At 36.0% G+C, this 7210-nt stretch overlaps 1 long non-coding RNA gene across 4 annotated transcripts in view; it reads left to right on the top strand.

Moving 5' to 3' along the window:
- The window catches only part of LOC111874611, a 10763-nt gene extending 4970 nt beyond the window's left edge, over positions 1-5793 (top strand). For all 4 annotated transcript variants that reach the window (XR_004514128.1, XR_004514127.1, XR_004514126.1 and 1 more), the window contains exons 4-6: positions 3863-4410; positions 4553-4637; positions 4719-5793. This is a non-coding gene — a long non-coding RNA (uncharacterized LOC111874611). The remainder of the gene's footprint in view (positions 1-3862; positions 4411-4552; positions 4638-4718) is intronic.
- Positions 5794-7210: the final 1417 nt, after the last annotated feature.

Here is a 7210-nt window from a genome sequence, read left to right as displayed (position 1 = left end):
AGTAATGAAGCTCCTCATTATGCACTTTTCTCCAACTTCCTGTCACTTCATCTTTCTTCAGTCCAAATATTCTCCTCAAACATCCTCAGTCTATGTTCCTCCCTTAATGTCAGTGACCAAGTTTCACACCCATACAGAACCACAGGTAAAATTATAGTTTTGTATATTCTAATTTTTATGTTTTTGGACAGAAGATATGAAGACAAAAGGTTCTGGACTGAATGGCAGTAAGCATTACCCAAGTTCAATATCCTCTTAATTTCCTCCTGAATCAGCTTTTGATCCATTATCATTGTTCCCAAATATCTTAACTGTGCCACATTTTCAAAATATCTGTTTCCTGTCTTTATGTCATGATTTTGCCCTGCATTTTGGTGACGAGACAGCAACATATATGCAAAATTTCAATATACTGAAATACATACATATCTTTCGGCATTGAAGCAAAGTGAGAGACTGATCGAAAGGAAATTAATTTCTTTTAGGTATAATCTCTCTCTCTCTCTCCAGTGTGAGTTATTCACCAGTTCTTATTGGGGTATAAGAAACGGTTGGGCCACTTATCCCAAAAATATGTTCCAAACTAATACATACACTAACCTTGATGCTCATGCCTTTTCCATGTTCACTCCTAACATGAAAATGTATTTGAAGTGAAGCTGCTTGGTCTGTTCTGACCTCAGGATGATGCAGTTCTTTGGCCATTTTCACCCCATGGCTATGGACAGATGCAAGCTTCCATGTCTGCTTTATCATTACTGCACACTGAATTAAATACCTAAACATGGTCCATTGTTGCAATTATGACTGGCAGAGTTGATATATCTGACCAAACAGGGGAGAAATATTGTATGACAGTCTCAAGACACTTTTCTAAGCCTAGGTGCTTTCTATGGAATTTAAAAGGACAAATTGAAATTGGAAGACAGGGAATATATTACTTGTAGTCAGTAATAGAAAACAATTTACTGCTTTCACAGGAATTACTGCAACAGATTTCAACACTAACCTCTTCAAGTTAGACATTTGTAATGATTTCTTACACTGTTTTCAATTCAGTCATGGGGAATTTAGTACTTCAAGGTCTCAAAATGAATATTACTGTTAAGGCAGCGTCTACATGAGTGCACAAAATGCGTCCGTTGTAACGAACGTACGAACTGAATTCAGGATATTTTGTCAAGCACAATGCTTTCCTTTCCTGCATATTTGTAGTTTATTTTATGATGCTGTCTAGAGTGCATTCTGCAGGTCATTCAACGTAAAGTCCCTCTGCTATGTGAACCAGAGTATATCATACTTTGTGTCGACGACCACATGGAAGAAAATTCTTGTGTGTGTGAATTTCTTAATGGTCTATAAATACTGGAAATATGCTGAAGTAGTGAAAATTACTGAATGTTGTCATCTATTGGTTAGCACTACTGCTTCATATTCAGGAGGTCCCTGGTTCTATTCTTGACCCAGAGGCCACATCCTCACTGAGGTTTTTCACTGTGTTTTTCAGCCCTTCTGGTAAATTTTGGATACTGCTCATTTCATGATGTAGACCACATCTACTTCCTGTTTTCATCATCAGTCAGAACCATCATCCTCTTTAAATACTACAAAATACTTAGCTGAGAAAGCATCGTTAAAGAATGAGGAACAAAGAGCCGAAGAAACAAATGAAATAACATTTCCCTCTTAGTACGCAGAAATGCTGATTCAGAATATTAAGAGAATGTTTAGGTACCACAGTCAGAGTTTGTAATATATTTTGTGATAGTATTACAGTAACAAACAAAGAAACCTTCATAATTCCACAGAAGTCTCACCACACTTCCTTGAGAACTATAAAAAGGAACAAATCATTTGCTCAAGAAAGTATAGTTTATTAATGACCACTTTAAAGTCAGAGATTATCAGTTTCAGTGAAAATAACCTCCTGCAACCCTGAGAGGACTTCTGGTAACATTTCTGTCAGGTAGTGCTCCGATCTTGCAAAGTGAACTGAAGCTGCAGTTCTTTTAGATGTAACACTGAGGTATTCATAAAACTGTATTGAAAGGAGGGAGTTCAGAGAAAAGACTTGTTACAAATTACACTAACTGTAAAGACTACTGTATTCTGGAATGTGGTGGGAATTTGTAGACATTTTGGAAGAACTTACTGCCTTAACCTTCATGGTCAAAGCTTAGGTTAAGCAAGGAGTGAGCTGTCTTTGGAAAATGTGTTTTAGATATTGGCCTGTAAAGGAAAACCAGTAAGAGTAACTCATGTGCAGCTTACTGTACCTGCTGCTTGCTTCTTACTAGTAGCTATCTTAACCTGTTATTTGACCCTGAAAATGGAGGCAGTACATTCCTTGGAAACTTCTATCAAAATAGTATACAGTGTCACACCCCAGAATATAATACTCTTCATAATCACTTCTATGAGAACCAAAAATCCAGTATGTTTACTGTAGTTTGAAATAATATCAAGCATTTTGTAGAAAATTTAACACCTTCAAATTAACTGGTACCTTTGGATAGGTCACTAATTTTTGTAAGGTTGTTTGATCTCTCAAAATATTCATGGGATTAAGTTCAACTGAGTGATAATACTGCAGAATCTTTACATTGATTGTGTTTCTTGTTAGTTTATTGACAAACATGCTACAGTGAAACAGTATATAAGTAAAGATCATTATTTTTCATTAACCAGTTGATGGAACAAAATATTTAGTGTACTTAATGCGGTGAGATTGTTTTTTAAATAGAATTTTCAATCATTAGTAATATCTCTCCTAATTACTTAATGAATATCAAAGTTTGATTCGTTAAACTTAGCTGTGTTTCATATCGTTATACGAAGTCCATTGCTTGTCAGTGCCTTGCTTGCTGCAAACATGAACTGTTTGACAGGCTGCTGCTGAGTGTCATCGTGTACTGTGTCTGACTGCTGGTCCTTGAGAACCTACAGGCTTCTCATCAGAGTATAGCCATCTGCTGATGTCACACTCACATCATGTTATGCATTGCTATGGTCAAAGCAATAACTCATTTTTTTAATTGCAGTATTCCAGAATAGGACAAATGTGATGAAAAGTTTTTGGATGTGTAGTTATTGTGTACTCTGTTATTTGTTCTCCAGTTTCTCTAGTGCAGACATTGTGTAGAGTTTGTGAAGAAATGAAAGGATAATATTTTATTGTAGCATCCTGTTGCACATCATTTATTAGTCAACAAATGTCACTGGCTCACAGTCTCACGTGCAACACGTCCCTCTAAAACTTATTTAAAATTGTACACTTGTAGTCTAGATGCACAAGACAGCGGGAAGAACCGCCCAGCTCCATGAAATACACAAGTGCATAAATGGGACTACACATCAAATATTAGAGCCACAAAAGAGAAGCACAGCAGTTTTCACCAACAATTCTGAACATCTGATGATGATCAGTGTCAGTTGAAACAAGTAGTGCAATGTACAGAAGTAAATTTTTGTAGTTGTGTTGCGTGTGAGATTGTGGATCAATAACATTTGTTGAATAATAAATGATAAGGTGTTATGTATAATGATGTGGAAGGTGGCAGCCCTTTGCTATCCCAGGATTTGACTGGAAGGACCGATGAAAACCATGAAAAATGCGAGTCTGGAGAGCCAGCCTTCATGTTGAGAATTAAGTTGAGATCCCACCAAGCATACTTAGTGAGAGCTATACTGCATATGCCATGAATTTGTTTTGTTATGTACTCTGTGTAACCTATTTGTCCTCACTTATTATATACTGCAATCAGTTGGAAGTATATCAGTGAAAGTTGAGTTTTATAACAAAACAAGCCATGATATCTTATACAGAAACAGTGTTGTGTGCAAATTGTTGATATAATTTCAGCATCCACTAGGCATCTGTACAAATGTAAGCTCTCTCAACTACTGGAAGGCATCGGTGATCATGAGCAAGAACCATTGTCAGATAATGATGAAACGGAGGAAGAGCGGACTCATCCTGCAAGAATGGACGACAGCACTGGTGAAAGCAACCAGAATACCGTAAGGCAAGATCAGATGTGTTACATGTTCGTCCTTCATCCGGTCATAGTGGTGAGGCTCTAGGAAGATCAAGCTCATCTCTGTCAGTTACATACTGCTCACCTCAAAGAGAGCAAAGGGAAGATGACCTGAGGCAAAGCTTCTCTTTAAGCAGTTCATATCTGGGTGCAGTGAGAGGTTTACAGAATGATGATGTTAATGAAAAGGCCGGTTCATGGTTATCAAGAGATTTAAGTTCATCAGTTACACAGCTGTCCACTTCATCACCAAGGAGACTGTATGGATCATCTACAGATAATTCCTTTGGGAAAACATCATGGCAACCTGTGAGTTCTCAAATAACTGAGGAAAATCCAGGATACTCTGCAAGACAAAGGGGAATTTTTTCAGGTACATTGTCATCTTAGAATACAAGACAAATAAAAATAAGAGTGGAGTGATTGTCATGTAACATTTGACTTCATGCATAATTTCATGAGGTTAGTTTGTAATACGTATTTATAATTTGATTTGATGCTTTGATTGTTGACAGATACTTCTCCAGCTTCTCGACAAGAGATGGCTTCACGTTATAGTTTCACAGGATACTCGGATGCAAAACACTCTTTGTTGCACAGGTAGGAATTCTTGTCAGAAAGTCTTATTTTAAATTTCCATTCTAAATGTTGTAATCATTAATACATTTATTTACTTTTCAGACGTTATCTATCTTCCTCTTTATATTTTAAACAGCCTTTCAGAAATTGGACTCTGCCATCATCATCAGGTAAAAAGTCTACCCAGTTGGCTCTCATCTATAGAGCTAGACCCTATCTCTAGACACCAGAACCAACACATGGCAGAATACATAAACCTAACACAACCTAAATCATCTGTGGGAGTTAATACAAAATTTAAAATGCCACATGCATAAGGCCTTGCACCTGTAGTCACGCATAGTGTAATGACCAAAGTCCATAAAATTATAAAACATAACCTAAAAATATAGTCAAATTCTAAGAGTGACTATAGATTCCATAAAGGTACTGATAGGACATAGACTTTTGGCCTTTACATTCATAAAGACAGAGATACCAGATATATATACCCAATAAATGTAGAAGCTTAAAATTGAAGCAGATGAAATTTCCTGAGTACTGAGGAGAGCAGCAAATAAACCAATACCAGGAAGAAGTACATTAACGAGACATAAATGGTACTGTACAGGTGTCTCGTTTATTTATTTCTGGGTCAGTCCATGTCAAATCAACACAGAAATTGACTTGAAGTTTTATAAGCCTGCAGATTCTAATGAGTAAATGATGAATATGGAGTTTTCCTTCCTGTGAAGTAATTGCAAATTTATTGCATTCCGTAGTTTTCCTTACATTTTCTCACACTCTGATTCACTACAGTGCGTATAACTCAGTCCATATTAAGGTAAGAGAGCTCATTCTTCTAACAGTTGAAAGGCTTTAGGTGGGAATTTTCATTTGGTATGCCAGAATATTTTAGGACACATTAACACTTCCACCAAATTTTGACCTTGATTTATAGAAATAATATGGCCTGATTTATGCATACTCTATGTAATTGTTTAAGTACGTGTCTGGAAATTATCATTTTGGGTAACAAGTTAGTTGACAAGATAACGTATTTGTTTATAAGTACAGGATACATGTTGGTCAGTCAGATTAAAGATTATGTAGGTAATACAGCAGTGTTACTTTCATATATTTCATTTCATTTATCCATTTTATTTCACATTCATAATTGCTACAACAGTAACACTTGAACATGTCACATCATTAAATAAACCATTTNTCCACCAAATTTTGACCTTGATTTATAGAAATAATATGGCCTGATTTTTGCATACTCTATGTAATTGTTTAAGTACGTGTCTGGAAATTATCATTTTGGGTAACAAGTTAGTTGACAAGATAACGTATTTGTTTATAAGTACAGGATACATGTTGGTCAGTCAGATTAAAGATTATGTAGGTAATACAGCAGTGTTACTTTCGTTCGTTTCATTTCATTTATCCATTTTATTTCACATTCATAATTGCTACAACAGTAACAGTACAGTAACTCCGTGTTCAGTGCAAACCATATATTATAGGTCTTTCGTTTTGCTCTCCTTTACACACTACATGTTTCGGCCACAACCGGCCATCATCAGGTGTATTACTCAAGTATCTGTCACACTGCACTTAGTTTAACATGTAAAATTTAAAAACACAGGTCTTCCTGATTGTTCCTTTCGTCGTTATTACCAAAATCTACTTCGTTGATATCTTTGTTATTTACACATGTCAATTTTAATTTCTCTCAATGAGCACTTATAAAATCTTAAGTTCTAATTTTAAAATCTTTTCAATTTTCCTCTAAATTTTAAAATTTAAATTTCAGGGGGACTCGCCCTATGTCTATAGTGCTGCAGCGGGTACTTTTTGTTTCTAGTACTGTACTGGTGTTATTCTGTGTAGTCTGTGTAATAAAGATAAGCAGTGGCATGCACACATGTTCCTGACCTGTATTACTCTGCTTACAATTGCCTGAGCTGTCTCATTCAATATTCAAACCAGTGTCCTGCACATTGATAATCTAGGACCACACAAAGTTTCTGCATGCAAGATATCTGCACATTCATCTGATATTTACAGATCATCCAAACCGTTCAGGATTAGTGCTGTATCTCATGGTATTGTGATTTTTTTGTCAGCGATCTTAAGTAATGCTATCAAAATAGTCTCCATACTATTGACAGGATATAATTTTTTTCAGTATTATTGTTTGTTATTATTTAAGAATTTGTTTCCATGCCTAGAATATAGAAATAAATGCAATACAGATACAAATCATGTTCAGTATTCAGTATTGAGCGGGTGGGTTTCCCCATGCACTTAGACCAGTTACAAATCATGTTACTTCTACCACATTTCAAATATTGTAGGTGGTAGCACTTTGCTTGGTTTTACATTTGGTCTTGAAAGAATTCATTTCTAAGCCACTAATTTGGCATTTTGAACCGTGTACTGTGATGTTTCACCTCTTGTTGGATTTTCCAAGTTGCTCTTTGGAAGATCCATGATAATTTCGACCCCCCCCCATTACATGAAATGTTTCCATCAAGTGTGCTATCATTTCACCTTCGCCTGAACTGTCACTACCACTAGAGTGGAACGGAATACTTTCTTTTCTTGGG

This window comes from Cryptotermes secundus, unplaced genomic scaffold (genome assembly GCF_002891405.2).
Source record: "Cryptotermes secundus unplaced genomic scaffold, Csec_1.0 scaffold1703, whole genome shotgun sequence".
Taxonomy (NCBI): domain Eukaryota; kingdom Metazoa; phylum Arthropoda; class Insecta; order Blattodea; family Kalotermitidae; genus Cryptotermes; species Cryptotermes secundus.
The sequence above is the reverse complement of the archived record's forward strand: the minus strand, read 5'-3'. Positions and strand labels throughout refer to the sequence as shown.